Below are 17399 nucleotides of genomic sequence, written 5' to 3' on the forward strand. Positions count from 1 at the left end.
GGTGGCCCAGCGCGCCTTCACTGAGCGGGATGGAGGAGCTGTGACACTGGGAGGCTGGCCGTGCTCCTGTCCGTCTGTGCGTGGGTTTCTGGGGGCGTCCACCTTGGGATTCGCGCTTTTGCTGCGTAATTGACATCAACAGCTTGTAGGGAGCGTGTGGCGACCCGGCCCACCTGTGGCGTGGGCACCATTAGTTGAGGGTTTGGTGTCCCTGACACCCGCCCCTGGGGTCCAGTCTCCTGGAATTCAGGTCACGGGTGTGCAAGACCCTACCCATGCTGCCACATCCCCCAACTGCTCAGCACAGGAGAGAGCAGAGGGTTTTACTCTCCTTGCTTTTCTGATGTTTCCTCCGATTTCTCTGGTGGGAATAATATGTTTTTAATTGGAAATAAAAAGCAAGGTAGAAGGTTTGCTCGGGGTCAGCCATGTGCAGGTGTCCAGGCGGCACGCACATCCAGTTGCAGCCTTCGGGCGGGCGCGGTCGCTGCCTCGCCCAGCCTGTCTCAGAGTGGTGGCTTCTCTGTCCCTCTGTGGGGCCAGGGCTGTGGGCAGGTGTCCTACCCTGAGCCGTGCAGGGTGGGCCCCTGCCCCCGACTCCGGAGCCTTCCCCACTGGCCCTCTGGGGCTCCTCCAGCGTCCTTCCCTGACCCTGCTGCTGCTGGGCCTGCTGGATTCCCCCAGGTGACACCTGTCATGTCCTCTGTCACCTCTGGGCCTCTCTGGCATCCATGGGGGGCTCATCCCCCTTGCTGCTCAGAGGAGATCGGCTGGGTGGCCAGAGGCCAGCACCTCCCCGACTTGGGTGCCCCCTCCCTGATCCGACCGGCTTTGGAAGCCCAGCCCAGGCACCACTCAGGGCCTCCCTCGGTCCCTGCCCCCCGGCTGTGAGAGGGCCTCGAGAGAGCCCAGGAGGTTTCCGACTCCCTCAAACCACAGCGACCATGACGACAAGCCTGACCGGGCCACCTTCCCTCGGCATGCGGGGACTGGAGTGCCCCTGTGCAAAGCGCACCCGGCTGGGCCCAGGCTCTCCAGGGCAGGGCTGTTGGCACCTGCAGAAGGTGGCACTCACAATGCCCGCTCCCCTCCGGCCAGTGAGGGAACAGAACATAGGTCCTGGTCCAGAGGCCCTCCGTGGTGACCCAGCACCCATGGGGCCAGCTGCGGAAGCTCAGGCCTCGACGGGTGCTCAGTGGATGCCTGTAGGCAGAGCAGCTTCGTCGTCTCTCCGTGGAGTAGAACAACCACATTCACACCGCACGCTCACTCACCTCCCCAGCTCACAGTCCCTCACGGTGCTTCCTGGCCAGGATTAATGAAGGGAGAGTGAGCCCTGCTCTCTCCTGAGAGCACAGAACCATCCATGGCTCCCAGCTCTTTGACACCTTTGATTCCGGAGAAAGCCTGCGTCGGTGTGTTTACTAACCCTGTGCCTCCCTTTCTGTAACTATTTAACCTAACTAAAGCTGTGGTTTTGAAGACATTGATTTCAAAGGAGAAGAAAATATTATTCCATTAAAGTCACTGAAAAATTGATCACCCAATTTCGGTGGCATCCCTGGGGTGGGGATGCTAACGGCTGTTCACGCTGGATCTCCATCCGCGCAGCTAAGCTCTTGAGTCTCTCCCAGGCTGACAGCTGCTCCCAGCCACACAGGACCAGGTGCCAAGGAGGACGGGCAGGAGGTGAAGCTGTGAGCTGGGAGTCCTGTGCACACCGTCTCTGTGTCTTGGCCGACAAGCTTCTTGCTGTAGCCCACCCTGTAAAGCAAGCAGCTCCTTATTGAAGCCTTAAAGCACACTCCAGCTGGCCTTCCAGGGACTCGGAGGTGGCAAAGGGCCCCAGAGGGTCTGCCCTGGGTGGGTTGGCTGGACCTCCCCTCCCCTGAAGCTGCGCTGCTCTCCGGCTCCTGGAAGGGTTTCTTTCCACCCCTTCAAGCTGCCATCACCTGCTGGAATGTGGGCTTCCGCCCCTGACCTCAAGGCACCCTTGTCCTCCTGTGGCTCCTGAAGCGTGGCATGGACCGTGACCTTCCTCCCACAGGAAACCCCTGGGGAGGGTGGTGTGGCCCTGTGCTCGAGGTCCCACCCTCTGCTCCGACTCCTGGGGCCTTGGCACCAGGGGGCGGCTTCTCTCCCACCCGAGGGCACGCGGGCCTCTCCTGACACTCCGCCAGGGCTGGAGCTGGACCACACCCAGGACCCCTCGCCCCTCAGGGACACCCTCCCCTCAGCCCGGGAGCCCACTTGTTCCCCACGGAGGCCTGTGGCTCTGTCAGGGCATTTGGAAACCACCTGCAAGTGGGCATAGGGCGCTGTGGGCGTCTGGGCATGCTCCCTGCTCTGGCTTGATTTCACTGTGGACCCCAAGGCTCCGAGAGGTTCCAAGTCAGGTGTCCTGGGCAGTTCTGCCACGTGGGGGCCATCCGTCCCGTGACCCCTTGATGGGTCCCTTGCCTCCGTCCCGACCCCCAAGGCCACACCACAGGGCCGTGCCACAGGTCAGCCAGGCTGAGGAGAGCATTACCAGTCAAGCGCCTGCCCATCGCGGGGCCCTGTGCCGATCCAGGCTCCGGCATGGAGTCTCCGGGCGCCTGGGGTCCTGATCCGCCGGGCAGACCTGGGGTCCCCTGCTGTTTGTTCCAAAGTCTCTGATTCTGTGAGTTCAGAATGTCTGATGAGAGACCCTGTCTCCTGTGTCTTGGGATCCTGTCCCTGGAGCCATCTCCTGGCAGTCTCTCTGTGGACTTGGAGAAGGATCAGGCCCTTCCTGGGCCGCGTGCCCTGAGGTCAGGGCTGGCACTGGATTTTCGTTCCATCAGATGAGACAAAAAGCAGAACTTCCTCAGACTGCCTTGGGCCGTGAGGACCTGCCTGTGCTTCCTGCCCGCTGTGCGGGCAGCCTCTGGGGGACGTGGACAGAGCGCTCGGGCTCCCTGGCTCTGAGCCTGTGCCCCTCAGCCTCACTCAGCACTCCTGGGCTGGGCCGGGAGCTCCGCCCTGGGCCTCCCCGAGGTGCGCCTGCAGGTGGAGGAGAGCCCTGCTGTTCCCAAGGCAGCCGAGCCTCACTTCTCCAAGCCTGAGGGCTGTTTCCCACGGTGTCTTCGAAGCCCAAAGAGGAAACACTTTCTCCCGAGGCTTGCTGAAGACACAGAGGTGTCAGGACAGCAAGTGGGACTGTCTTCCTGCTAGGGAGGCTCCCTAGGAGGGCCTGGCCCAGTGCGGTGAGCCACCCGGGGGCCACCATGCGCAGGTGCAAGGCCAGGATGGGCTGGGTGCCCAGGAGTGACCGTACCTGCTGGCAGGAGTGTAGGCCGTAGGAGCCTATGTCCTCTCCAGAGGGTGACAGGCTGGGAGGGGTGACTGTGGTACTGACCCTTCCTGGAGGTGTATCTTCAGGCGAGCATCTGGATCTCTCTGGACTCTGCTCCTTGTCTGGAAATCGTGCTGGCCATAAGGCCCCCCTCAGGGGGTTGGTGGGAAGGGGAAATGAGTTGACGGGTGGGAACAGTGGCCCTGGCCTGAGCAAATGCTCAATCCATAATAGCAGGCGCGAAGGTGACACTCACCACCGGTGGGACAGTCGAGGGTGACATTCACAAGGACACACTGGTGCACAGCAAGCAGCAGGTACTTTGCAAGCCCAGAGTCACAGGTCACTATTTTAGCCCCTGATTTACTGTCTTGTCAAGGGAGGCCTCTGAGTTCTCGAGGCTGGTGCGACGCCCCAGGGCTCCTCCGTGTTCTGTGGCTCTCAGGGTCTGCTCAGAGCCTGTACCCACAGGCCAGCAGTCTCCCACGGCACCAAGATCTCCTCTCTTGGCACTGTCTGGAGACCAGGGGCAGGGTGCTGGAGGCACCACAGGCTCCTGGGACCTGGGTGTGGCCACCACACAGTCTGAGCCCCTCTCCTCTGTGCTCGGGTGGGGACCAGCGTCCAGCTGCCTCTCCCAGGCGATCGGCATGACTGACAACTTGAACAGAAACTCTGTCAAATGAAATCCTTTCCTGGGGCCGCACAAGAAGAGGAAGAGGAGGAAAGGGCCCGTCCTAGGTGGAGGGTCCCGGCCGCTCCCCAGGTCTCCCCAGCAGACGCGACCATCAGACCTCACTAGCAGCACCGTCCCGAGACCTGTGTCCTGCTGGTGTGAGACAGCTCCAGCCCACCTTGGAGTGAGCACGGGGCTGGGCCGACGTCCAGACAGCTACACAGCATCTGCCCCTCACTGTCCTGGCAGCCAGCCTGTCACGGAGGCTCTGCCTGTGACACCCCACCAGGCCCCTGGGACACACGACGCATTTCTGACCTGCAGTTAGCCCGCCAGAGCCCAGGTGCCCAAGCCAGGCCACCACCCCTGGGCTCAGCTCCCATCTGGAGACCCTGGGGAGAGTCCACTTCTCCTCACCAGGCTGTGCCAAATCCGGTTGGTCAAACTGGTGGTGGTCAGTTCCAGGGTCAACCTGGCTGGGCGTGATGCCAAGATATTGGGCCAACACCTTTCCCGATGTTGTCATGAAGTAAGCCAGCCAGCCCGTCCTGCGAGGGACTCCAGACTTCCCTGGGTGACCACAGGCAGACCAGTTGACCTCTGAGCCTTGGTTTTATCAACCGCAAACAGGGGCACTGCTAGGACACGCCTCCCAGGCTTGTTCGAGGACTGAGACACGGAAATGGTCATCGCAGCTTGTTCTGAAGATTCTAGGGGTCGCTGCCTGGTCAGCTGGTTCTGGGCCCACAGAATCATGACCTGTGCATGCCAGAGTACCACCAGGGGCCTCGGAGCCCAGAGCTGAGTGGCACCTCACACTTCCTGTGGGTCACGTGGCCAGGCCAGGCCTTCTTTGAAGGCCTTTGGCTCTTGTGTTTGGGCTCCCTGAGTGTCATCCTCACCCCACTCATGAAATCCTGCTGGGGGAGGGACAAGCTTGTGTGCAAGTCAGGAGACTCTGGAGGCAAAGGACAGAAATAAACCCAAACCAGCTTAAGCAAAAACATGACTTTATTGGCTGATGTAATGGAGAGAACTTGGAGTTGGATGCAGGACTCAGGCATGGCTGCATCCAGGGGCTCAACCGTTTCCCAGGACTCAGCCTCCCTGGTTGGTGATTCTGCTTTGGGTGACAGAGGCTTGAGCTTCCTGGTGGCAGGAACAGCCCCAGGTGTTTCCTTCTCTGGTGAAAAGAAAGTGCCTGCTTCTCAGTGGTCCTGGAAGCTCCTGCCCAGGACTCGGCCATCACTGAGCCCCACTCCTGCCTTCAGGAGGGCCTTGTCTAGGTGACAGCTCAGTTTTAGGGCGAGTGTGGGAGCCGAGAGTGGGTCTGTCTGTTGACGAACAGAGGCCGAGGGTGGGAAGGGGCAGAGTCCCCCAGACAAACAAAGACGCTCTCTCCAAAAAGTGGTGTCCCAGCAGCGGCAGGGGGCACGCCCAGCAGGTCTAGGAAGTGGTGTGGTCACGTCAGGGGGACTCACAGTGGGCTTCAAGCCCTGAAGGCCACAGAGGACGAGCTGAGACCCCAGAGAGAAGATGCAGGGCCGCTGGGCAGAGAAGCAGCCATGGCCTGGGAGTGGGAGAGGGGTCAGCCCGCGTGCCTCCTGCCCTGCTCGCTGAGCCACCAGGGTACAGGCCTGGCGTGAGGGGCATCTGGAACAGCCAGGGCCGGGAACCTGCTGTCCAGCCTGCGTCCCAGGCTGCACACAGGGAGCCCTAGGACACCTCTGAGGACACAGGACTGATGTGGAGTGGTCAGGACGCCCGACCTGGACTGCGGCTCTCCTAGCCTGGGGTGCACCCACCAGGTCCTGGTGAAGACCCCGAGGAGCTCTTCCTTTAGACAGAGCTGCAGTCGACACCAAAGTCTGTGTGGAGACATGAACCGCCAGAGTGGCCAGGAAGAGCCACAGGGGAGGCGCGGGGGCAGGCGGGGCAGCCCTGCGCCTTCTCAGATCAAGGCTGCCATCCCCCACGTCCCCCGCGCCCCCCACGTCCAGGCCACTTTTAAAGCCCGAGAAGCACAGAGACAAGAGCAGGCTTTAGTCCCACGGGCCAAGGGCCCGCCTCCCCGCAGCTGGTGATAAATGGCTCTCGCTGTGGCTGCCCGCGGCGCTCCCCACCATGAGCGGGTTGGTTCCTGTCCTGTGTCCAGGGGCAGTTCCAGGCCTCCTGGGATCCTGGGTCCTGAGTTTGTTTGTTTTTCCATATGATTTCCAGGATGTTTCCGCAGGTGGAAAACAAGGCCCAAGAGTGCAGGAGGTGAGCTGCGGTGGGAGAGGAGGGGACGGGAAGGGCCCAGCCTCCAGAGAGCAGGACACGCTGGGGACAGCCGCTCTCCAGGGAGCACCGCCGCGCTCCCTGACCCTTGGAAGATGTTAATGTTCTACCAAGTAAATTAAATTAAAGTAACGAGCATGAGAAAGAGGGAGAAGGAAACGGAAAGAAGAGCCGCTGTGTGTCAAGTGAGGAAGGAGCCAAGGGAGTTCAAAGGACGGTTCTGGCCGCTCAGAACGGCGTGGCTTCCACCTGGGAAGGGACAGTGGGACCGTGTCCTCTAGCAGGGCGTGTGGGTGGACAGAACCGTCCTATAGTTTTCGCAGGTATATTTGGGGTCTGTGCAAGTGCACAACGTGTCCACGCAGTTGGAAGAAGAGAGACCGCTGTGAAAGGCACAGGGCCAGGGGGACGGTGGGGGATCTCCAGCAAGGACACGTGTGTGCATGTGTGCACACTCGTGTGCGTGTGTATGAGCACACAGCTGTGCTCCGTGGGCCTGGGTGCATGCAGGTGTCTGGGCTATCTCCTAGACCTGTCCACTGAGAGGCTCGAACCTTGTCTTTGACCTTGGCATATAGAACTCAGTTTCTCAAACACTCCCACTAAAAGGAGCCCTGGCTCCTGGGAGAAATAAGTGATTTTAGGGCTGGGGCAAGAAAAGTACAAAATTAGACTGGAACATCTTGTTATGCCAGAAAGTAAGAAAGTGCTCAAAAAAAAAAAAAAAAAAAAGAGTGGCATGTCACAAAGACTCAGGAGCCAGCTTGAAGGGGCTCCTTGGCCAAACATGGAACAACTGAGCACCAAGATAATGAAGCACAGCGGTGAGTTATAAATCACTGAAAACAGGGATTCAAAGTACAGGCTAGAAATAGATCATGGATGATAGATTGATAGATGATAGGTAGATGATAGGCACGGACAGATAGATATACAGATAGATGAGACAGATGGATGATAGATGATGGGTGAGGACTGACGACGGATAAGTGGATATATAGATGAATGGTATGTGGAGGGAAGGGCGAGCGGCTAATGGATGGGTAGATGGGTGGAGGGATGGTGGATGAATGGGTGGATGAATGATGGAGGGATGGATGATATATGGAGGAAGGGAGGGATGAATGGGAGGATGGAGGGATAGATGGATGATGATGAATGGATGGATGATAAGTGGAGGGAGGGAGGGATGGATGGGTAGATGGAGGGATGGATGGATGATGGATGGAGAGAAGGAAGAATGGATGGGTGGATGGAGGGATAGATGGATGGATGATGGAGAGATGGATGATAAGTGGAGGGAGGGAGGGATGGATGGGTGGATGGAGGGATGGAGGGATGGATGGGTGGATGGAGGGATGGATGGATGATGGATGGAGAGAAGGAAGAATGGATGGGTGGATGGAGGGATAGATGGATGGATGATGGAGGGATGGATGATAAGTGGAGGGAGGGAGGGATGGATGGGTAGATGGAGGGATGGATGGATGATGGATGGAGAGAGGGAAGAATGGATGGATGGATGGAGGGATAGATGGATGGATGATGGAGGGATGGATGATAAGTGGAGGGAGGGAGGGATGGATGGGTGGATGGAGGGATGGATAGATGATGGATGGAGAGAAGGAAGAATGGATGGGTGGATGGAGGGATAGATGGATGGATGATGGAGGGATGGATGATATATGGAGGAAGGGAGGGATGAATGGGAGGATGGAGGGATAGATGGATGATGATGAATGGATGGATGATAAATGGAGGGAGGGAGGGATGGATGGGTAGATGGAGGGATGGATGGATGATGGATGGAGAGAAGGAAGAATGGATGGGTGGATGGAGGGATAGATGGATGGATGATGGAGAGATGGATGATAAGTGGAGGGAGGGAGGGATGGATGGGTGGATGGAGGGATGGATGGATGATGGATGGAGAGAAGGAAGAATGGATGGGTGGATGGAGGGATAGATGGATGGATAATGGAGGGATGGATGATAAGTGGAGGGAGGGAGGGATGGATGGGTAGATGGAGGGATGGATGGATGATGGATGGAGAGAGGGAAGAATGGATGGGTGGATGGAGGGATAGATGGATGATGGATGGAGAGAGGGAAGAATGGATGGGTGGATGGAGGGATAGATGGATGGATGATGGAGGGATGGATGATAAGTGGAGGGAGGGAGGGATGGATGGGTGGATGGAGGGATGAATGGATGATAAATGGAGGAAAGGAGGGATGGATGGGTGGATGGAGGGATGGATGATGGATGGAAGGTGAATTGATGGATGGGTGGATGATAAATGGAGGGAGGGGTGGATGCATGTATGAATAATAGTTGGGTAGATGGTGGCTGGGTGATTGATGGGAGACAGGTGAGATGGAAGGCTGTAGTTTCAGCAGGATGCCAAGATAGTGCTGGGTAGAGGAGAGTCATGAAAGATGCCGGATCTGGGGGAGTTTGTGATGAGGAGCAGATGTGCTCTGTGTCTTACAGTGTCTCCCCCAAGAATGTTTATGTTTCCAGAAAATAAAAAGTAATTGTAGTGCAGATAAATCAGACAACTCCTGACCAACTTCTCAAAAATACCAGCAGCAGGAGGTCGGAAGGACACTGTGTGCCTGGGAGAGACAGGAAGAGTGTGGAATGCAGCTGAGAATGCGTCTCCTTGGCCCCCCAGGGGCAACACGGACAAACCCAAATGAGGGCCGCCCAAGGGAAGAGGGCACTGTGTTCTTCAAAAATGTCTGCAACATAAAAGACAAAGACAGGCTGTGAAAAAGTTCCAGAGGAAAGAAAACCAGAGACAAGTGCTGCAGTGCTTGACCCTGGAGCAGCCTGTGCCGGGAAGAAAGCTGGAGAGGGGGCTGGCGGCAAGATGGCGGCTCCACCCAAGGCAGATCCCACCCCCTTGGGGTCCAGCACGTCACCGAGGGCATGAAAGAGGTGCCCTCTGCTTCCCGGAGGGTAAAGGACTGTGAGCTCTGCCACTTAATCTTAATGGTTCTGAAAAAGAGTCACACACAAAGAGAGAGAGAGACAGAGAGAGACAGAGACAGAGAGAGAGAGAGAGAGAGAAAGAGACAGAGACAGAGACAGAAAGAGACAGAGAGACAGAGACAGAGACAGAGACAGAGAGACAGAGACAGAGACACAGAGAGAGTCAGAGAAAGAGAGAGACAGAGACAGAGACAGACAGAGAGACAGAGACAGAGAAAGAGACAGAGAGAGACACAAAGACAGACAACAGAGAGACAGAGAGAGAGAAAGAGACAGAGACAGAGAGACAGAGAAAGACAGAGACAGAGAGAGACAGCGAGAGAGACAGCGATAGAGAGAGAGAGAGAGAGAGAGAGAGAGAAAGAGACAGAGAGACCAGAGAGACAGAGACAGAAAGAGACAGAGAGACAGAGACAGAGACAGAGAGAGAGAAAGAGACAGAGAGACAGAGAAAGAGACAGAGAGACCAGAGAGACAGAGAGACAGAGACAGAGACAGAGAGAGAGAAAGAGACAGAGAGAGAAAGAGACAGAGAGACAGAGACAGAGACACAGAGAGAGTCAGAGAAAGAGAGAGACAGAGACAGAGAGAGACAGAGAGACAGAGACAGAGAAAGAGACAGACAGAGAGACACAGAGAGACAGGGAAAGACAGAGACACAGAGAGACAGCGAGATAGAGACAGCGATAGAGAGACAGAGAGAGAGAGAGAGAGAGAGAGTGAGCGTGCACGCGCAAGTGAGCAAAAGGTGATGAACAGGGTAGAAGGTATAAGTAAAAGGTGTCTGGTGTTTATTTTTGTAGCTTTCCATAGCTTGAAGCTATTCCTAAACAAAATGTTTTTTAAAACCAACAAAAGCCCTGGGGTCCACACAGCGTGGAGCAGACCTGGTCCCGGCAAACCTCTGCTATCCGCAGAATCTCGTAGGGCAGCCAGCACATGTCCCACTGTGCCTCTCTAGAACCCTGGGAAGCACAGGGCCAGCTGCGCAGGCACAGGGGGTAACAGTGGGGATGATCTGTGGAGAGGACACACCCGTGTGCGGGCGCTGAGCAGCCTCCCCGGCGTGTGGGAGCTCCACAGCAGTTCAGAGGACCGACGATGGGCAGAATCCACATTCCGTAAACTGCCTCCCTGAGACTGCCAGGTTGTGGAGGGGTCGTCAGACCTATTTTGGAAGAAGTGAAATCAGATGATTACAATCTCTGGAATTCTAGAGCAGTTTCTCTGCCGAGGTCCTCGGCCCGTGTGGGTCAGCATCCCGGCCGCTCAGTCAGAATGCACACTCCCGGCCACCGGCCCGAGGCTCTCGGAGCTGGGGACCTGGGCGGTGGCAGGGGCTGCCAGGCAGACAGAGGTGTGGAGAGCATGCAGAGGCAGGCGCCCAGCCCGGCCCTGTGTGGCTGGATCCGTGCACAGAGCATCCCCAAGGAGCCTGGCCATGGGCACAGAGCCATGGGGCCGTGGCCGCTCACACTAACCATTACCTGCTTTCTCTGTGGGACAGCTCAGGAGCTGTCCCCTGTCCCACAGGCACCCGGGCCCTTGGCAGCCCTGCTGAGGCTGGACAGGGGCTGTCAGTGAGGCCAGAACCAGAGCGCACTGGAGCCAGGAGAGCGTCACCTGGCCCTCGCCTCTTAAAGAATTGTTAATTGTAACAAAATATGTGCAACACGAAATCTCACGCCCCTTCTGGTCAGCAGTGAGCACATGCGCATTGCTGTAAGGCCATCGTCCCATCCTCCCCAGAACTGTCTGCCTTCCACCTGCACCCCTGGCAATCAGCATGCCATTCTCTTACTGTGGACCCCAACAGTACTGACCCTTTAAAGGCAACTGGCCTATTTCACCCAGCGTCATGTCCTCAAGGTCCTTCCCTGTGGTCATGTATCCTTCTCTACTTTTTTAAAAGTGGGATTGCTGGATATGACAGCAAATCTATTTTCAAGTTGTGTGTGTGCGTGCATGTGTGTGCATGTGCGTGCATGTGCTTGTGTGTGCGTGCCCAAGGTGCTGGGCGGGAACCCAGGCCTCGTGCACCCTGGACACGCCCTCTCACAGAGACAAACCCATTCCTTTTGACTTTCTTGAGGAAGCTCAGCGTGCTCTCCACGTGGCCTGAGCCGTCGGACGCTCTGGCAGGGGTGTGCACGGGCTCCAGCCTCCTGAGTCCTCCTGAAGTTACTTTCTTTCCTTACATCATTCCTTGTGAGTCATGTAGAATTCAACAAAATCCCTCTTAAGTAGTTGCTGTTGATTTAAACCCAGGAGGAAAATTAGGGACTATTGATCCGCCCCATCTTTGAACAGACAGGGAAACTGAGATACAGACCTGCTCTAGCTGTTGCTGAGAGGCAAACAGGGAAGCAGATGTCCCCTGTCACCCCCACTGATGCCGCCTCATCTTGCACCTGGCCCAGGCAGTCATGTGCTCAGCGTGGGGATCTGTGGGTCCCCGCTGTAGCCGCTCAGCTCCACCCCGTCCCAGGAGGACAGCCAGAGGCCATGCAGTAGGCCATATGCACTGCTGTGTCCAATAAACCCTTTCTTAAGCACCAGCAGCAGCCCCGTGCTGCCCACTCCTGTTCTAGAACATTCATTGAACAAGCAATCCATGCGACCTGCGGTATGCTGGGCACCACGCTAGGTGCTCGGACCCGGGAAGCTGAGAGCTCTGGGTCTCCAGGGGCTGGAGCTGGGGGAGGGACAGGACTCAGGGATCCTCAGGCCCATTGTGCCGTTGGCGAGGTCCTCACAACACTGCCACGTGGCATCGTTCCTGTGGGGGGACGCAGACACGGAAGCACCTGCCCCAGGTCATCGGGCGGGCTGGCAGCAGGCTTGGTGGCACCTTGTCCTGGGGCTGCCCTGTAGCTTCCCAGCATAGGGGCCTGGGCACTGGCCTTCCGGATGGGTACAGAGAGGGAGGGTGGGCCACGGGCCCAGGGTCTTTCCACAGGGAAGGCAGGATGGGAGAGTGCTCCCAGTTCCAGGAAGGAGGGTGGGACCCAGGGCCAGGTGGAGGTGGGAGGCCTCGGGCTCTGACCTGGGACTCTAGGAGGAAAGGCCCAGGTTGACCCAGCCTTCCAAGTCTCTTTGGAAGAGTGGGAGAAACAACTTCCCCTGGCCTCCAGGGCCTGGTCTTCCCAAGGCAAAAGACAGAATGACGGATGGACGTGGTCAGCTCCTCATTCCCTTCCCCCTCTGGTCTTCCGCACCACCCTCTTGGTCTCTGTCCGTCACGGCTGCCCCTCCACAGGTCTCGCTGGTTCTGCTTTAGCATATCTGTGGCTGCTTCATAGCAGGTTGTGTTGGTCACTCTGGGCCCCGGAGGGCCGCTTCCTGGTGTTCAGTGACCTTTGTGTCTCGGAGCTGTCAGGTTGGGTTTGCGGCAGTGCTTACTCCTGAAGGCTGGGGACTTGCAGACCAGCAGGGACAGCTCCCCAGGGATGTGCTGGGTCTGCTTTCAGGACAGGGCTATGGCCATGTGTGCACGTCGTAGGACTGTTAGAGACGGAGGGCACACTGGTGCCCCTGTTGTCTCCTGAGAGGAGTGCTTCCCATCCCCAAGTATGGTCCCCTGGGCTCCCCATTCACTCCCCCACCTGGAATCCAATCATTGTGCTGGTTCGTGTTCCCAGGGGCAGGAGGCGCATGGGGGGTCGGCAAGGCATGTCCTGGGGCCCTGAGCCCCCACACTGAGGGAGAGGACTCAGGTGCCCTCTGTGGTGAGTGCCCCAGGTGCTGTGAGCCCCTTAGGAAGAGCAGGACTCTGCCCCCTCTGTCCCCGTGTCTCAGCTGTCTGTGACGATGGTCCCCTGCAGCACTCTGTAAGCCTCTGGAAAGTGGCTTTGCTGTCTGAGACGCACCCTTCCTTTCCTGGCCACCGAACACGGATGTGATTTCAGTTCCCTGAAACTCCACTTACCCCGACAAGACAAGCACGTCCCGAGGGTGTCCGACCTGTTTCCTGTCATAGGGTCCCCAGCACGGCAGGCTGCACCCCTGGTGCTTGAGGTGGGGCAGGAGGTGAGGTAGGTACCTGTTAACTCCTGGAGCAGAGATTCGGGTGGGGAGGTGCTGGGGAGACGTCAGGGCTGCCTGCCTTTGCCCCTTGGTGGAACCCATTCTATGCTTTGTGGCCGTGTGCATCTGGAGGCCAGTCGCTGCCCTTGACCACCTCTCAAGAGGGCAGCTGGGTGCCAGGCGCCTGGGCAGGTGCCCTCCAACCCCCAGTGGGGGAGGGTGCTCTTCTCACCTCACCTCCTCCTGACAGTCTGCAGAAGGGAGCTTTCCCAGGCCGTTCGCCTCTGTCCCGAGCCACGGCGCTGAGGAGACCGGGCCGGCTGGCATGGGACGGGCCTGATGCCTCTCCCACGCTGAAGCCGTGAGGACAGACCTATCAGTGTGCCCGGACAGGGGACCCTCGTGGGACAGCAGCTGCTCCTCCTGACCCACGCACTGTGCACTTCCAGAGCGGCCCCACCTTTCACGTGGAATGAGGCGCTGCAGGCAAGGAACCCGGCAGGTCCTGCTCCTCCGCAGCAGCTGAGTCTGGACGTGTCGGTGGCCTCCTCCGGGCCCCCAGGAGCACTTCCTACTGAAGACCCGATTTGAAGGGGATGTTCCGCACCAGGCGTTCCCAGGAGCAAGTGTCAAGCACACATCCCGGGCAGGGAGCCTCATTCCTGGAAATGGGGTGCAGCTGGAAGGGGGCCACCCCGTGCCATCACAAAGGCCCCTGACCTAGTCTGGGTAACTGCTCCTGGACACTGTCCCCTCCGAAGCTCAGACAGGGCTCAAGGCTGCCCTCCACGCGCGCGCGCGCACACACACACAGATCCACACTCAAGCGCGCGCACTTGGATGAAACCAGACAGGCAGGCCTACCAGGCACAGCCCCTGCACAGCCGTGGCACAGTAAGGCCCTGGGCAGGAGCCCCGCCCCGCACACAGCGGACCCCGGCCAGCCTGAGGTTTTGACATACTGCACCCCACCCCCCACTAGGCTGGGCACCCACAGGCATGCCCATCCGCGGGCGGCACAGGTGAGCAGGCGGTGTGCACAGTGAGGGCTTGGAGTCACGAGGCAGCCGCCACCTGATGCAGCTTGGACAGGAACACGCCCTCACCCAGTGCTGCCTGGGATCGTCCTCGGCTCACCAGGTCTTTCCAACTAGAGGGAGCACCCGTGGGGCGCCTACTGTGCGCCAGGCTTGGCAGCCCCACAGGCCTCCAGCTGCCCCATCGCAGGTGGACCAGCCCGGGGGGCAGGAGAGTCTCAGTGTCCTGCTCCACGCCCCAGCCCCCCTGCTGGTCTACGTTCCACTCTGGCTGCCCTTCCTGGTCCTCAGCTCCACAGCACAGGTCAGCAGGGACCAGCTCAGTGGGCGACCTTGGAGGGCTATCAGGTCACGGAGGTCCAGGCTAGCACGGGTCCCCCCAGAGGTCCCGCTGTAATCAGGGCCAGAGCCAAGGTCTCCCTGGCACCCCAGGCCCCTCTAATTGAATAAATATTCTCTGTCGAGTGCCCGACTACATGGTTTCCATGGATACCCACTTCTAATGGCATAATGAGGCAAGGGCATGGGCTCTCCAAAGCCTGCATGGGTGCACCCCATCCCAAGGAATCTCTCTGTAGACGTTGAGACTGAGTGGCCCGTGGGTCCTGGGCTGGATGGTGACCAGGCAGAATCAGTTCCTGCCACACCTGGCTTTGACACTGGGTGAACCCCCACCCTTGCTGGCCTCTCACAGGGACCAGCCTCCAGTGCTGGCCTGGACGCCGCCCACCCTGCATACCTTCCACATGCCAAGCAGGGAACATGGCCCTGGGCCCCTGCTGAGACTGCCCTGGGCACCCTCCAGAGCCACGTCCTCTGTGTGTGCGGTCCACTCAGCCCTGCCCATTGGAAACCTTTTAAAAGGGCTCTTGCCATGTGCTACCCTGTCCTTTTCCCTGGTCTGGCTTTGCAACTCTGCCTGGCTGATCTCTGACTCTCTGCTCATCTCCCAGCTAAACACAGAATGTGGACCCTTTGCTCAGAGCAGGGGACACCACGGATCGCACCACTCACCTTCCCACCCTTGGCCAAGGGCCGTCCACCCCAGGCCTCACATTAGCGCTCCTCACTGGCGGGGACCCACAGAGACCTGATGGGGAGGCACACTGGCCAGGTTGGCCTGGGAGATGGAGGGGAAGACAGAGAAGCCACAAGCTGCCACTGGTCCTCTCACCTGGGCCCATGTCTGCCTTCGGGGGCTGCTGCTTGGGAGGGTCCTACTTGTGGGCAGCCCCCAATGTGCCACTGTCTCTGTGGCTTCCTCAGGAGCTTCAAGGGCAGGTCCAGACTTGGCCAGAGAGTAACATGACAGGGGCCTATGGGCAGCCACCAAGGCTCAGCCGTGAGCGGAAATGCCACACGGAGTTGGGCACAGATGCAGAGGTGCGCCTGCAGCCCCCCATTCCCCGCGGCCCACCCCAGGGGAGCAGCCTTCCATTTACTGTTTATTTAAACAGCACGTGCTCAGGCCACTGCCCCGTGCGCAGGCCAGTCAGGTGGGAAGCTCCCCCGAGGCAGTCTCCTGCTGCAGGATTCATAATCAGCTGAGCTGAAGGGCAGCTGGGGGCGGTACAGGTGGTCAGGGAGTCACCTCCTCCATGCCCCTGGGACGCAGGCATCGTGGACTGAAGTCTGGACACAGGCCCTCAGTTCAGTCCACACAGCTGCCGTGAGAGGGGGAGCCAAAGCCGTTTCCACCCTGGAGGGCCCTTCGTGGGCCCCCACCCCACACCCTCAGGGTGGAGTTTGCTGAGTGAGCAGGAGTGGACGCCACCCTCAGCGTGCTTCCTGGGAGAGGCCGTGAGGCTGCTGCAGAGAGGGGCCCACAGGGCCGCAGCAGTGCAGCCAGGACCTCTTGGGCCTGAGGGCCTGGAGCAAGGCTGGAGTCCCTGCTGGACAGGGCTGTGGCCTTCAGAGTCGGATGAGGCCCTGTCAGCACCTGGGCTGGCAGGGAGAGGGCCAGGAGAGCAAGGCCCACCTCCCCACACTGCAGGCTCTGCCAGAGCCAGGGCCCCAAGGCCCACCCAGACCACTAGGGATGCAGGGTGGACTTGGAGGCCCATGGAGAGTGACCTGGGCAGGCGAGCTGGGGCCTCTGAAGGAGAGTGGCTTCCACCAGAGGAAGCTGCCTGTGCCCTTGGGGTTGACCCTGGGGCCATCTTGAGCAGGAGGGGTCCAGCAGTGCCCTAGGTGCAGGGGTGCCCAGAAAAGGAGCACAAGCAAACTTGTCCCCGTCCCGTCCTGCCATGTCCCCTCCTGCCAAGCTGGGTGTCCTCCTCCCCAAGCACAAGGTGGCACCGGCAGCTGGGCCCAGCCACCTGTGTCCCGGAGCAGGAGCTTGGCCAGTGCTGGCCGGGGCGGGTGCACAGTACTTTCCCTCCCGAGTCCCACAGCGACCCTCCCGGCATGGCCAGGGCAGGAGGAGGAGTGCCGTGGGACCACCCCTTGCGGGGCCAGCAGGTCCTGTGTCCCCGTTCCCTGGGTGGGAGAGGGTGACACCTGAGCCTCTTGGGGACATGGTGGAGGACCTTCTGTCTGCCTCCGCCACCCTGTTGGGTGGGGCCTGGGAAGGGCGCCCCCTCCTGGACACGAGCTTCACATTTCCAAATGCCTGGACTTCACCCAAGGACCCTCGCACATGGGCCCCCTCCTGGCGGAGGGCAGGGGTGGCCCTAGCCCAAGGCCTCGGGGGCTTCCTGTGAGCCCTCCAAAGTCGGGAGGCGCGCCTCCTCGGTAATGAGAAGCAGGTATTTGCCTCTGTGCAGGATTCATGTATTTTTTTCTGCTGTAATTGAAACAATATCTGGAATGAGGCATCTAATTACCGCCCTTTCCTAGAAACTGAACGATAACATGTCCTGTCGATACAAACCCTTTGTTCAAGTCAAACACGGTTTCCCAGGGCAATTCTGAGGAATGCTACAGGGAAAAGTACTTTGGTTTTTAAATAGTTGCTCTAAGTATAATACCGGCGTCTGATGCCAGCTACTTAATCCTTTGTTTTATCTCCAGGCACCTAGGCTTCCCTGTTCCTGCATGACAATGGCTCACAGCGCAGTCATCTCA

The sequence above is a fragment of the Marmota flaviventris genome, chromosome 7 (genome assembly GCF_047511675.1).
Source record: "Marmota flaviventris isolate mMarFla1 chromosome 7, mMarFla1.hap1, whole genome shotgun sequence".
Classification (NCBI taxonomy): Eukaryota; Metazoa; Chordata; class Mammalia; order Rodentia; family Sciuridae; genus Marmota; species Marmota flaviventris.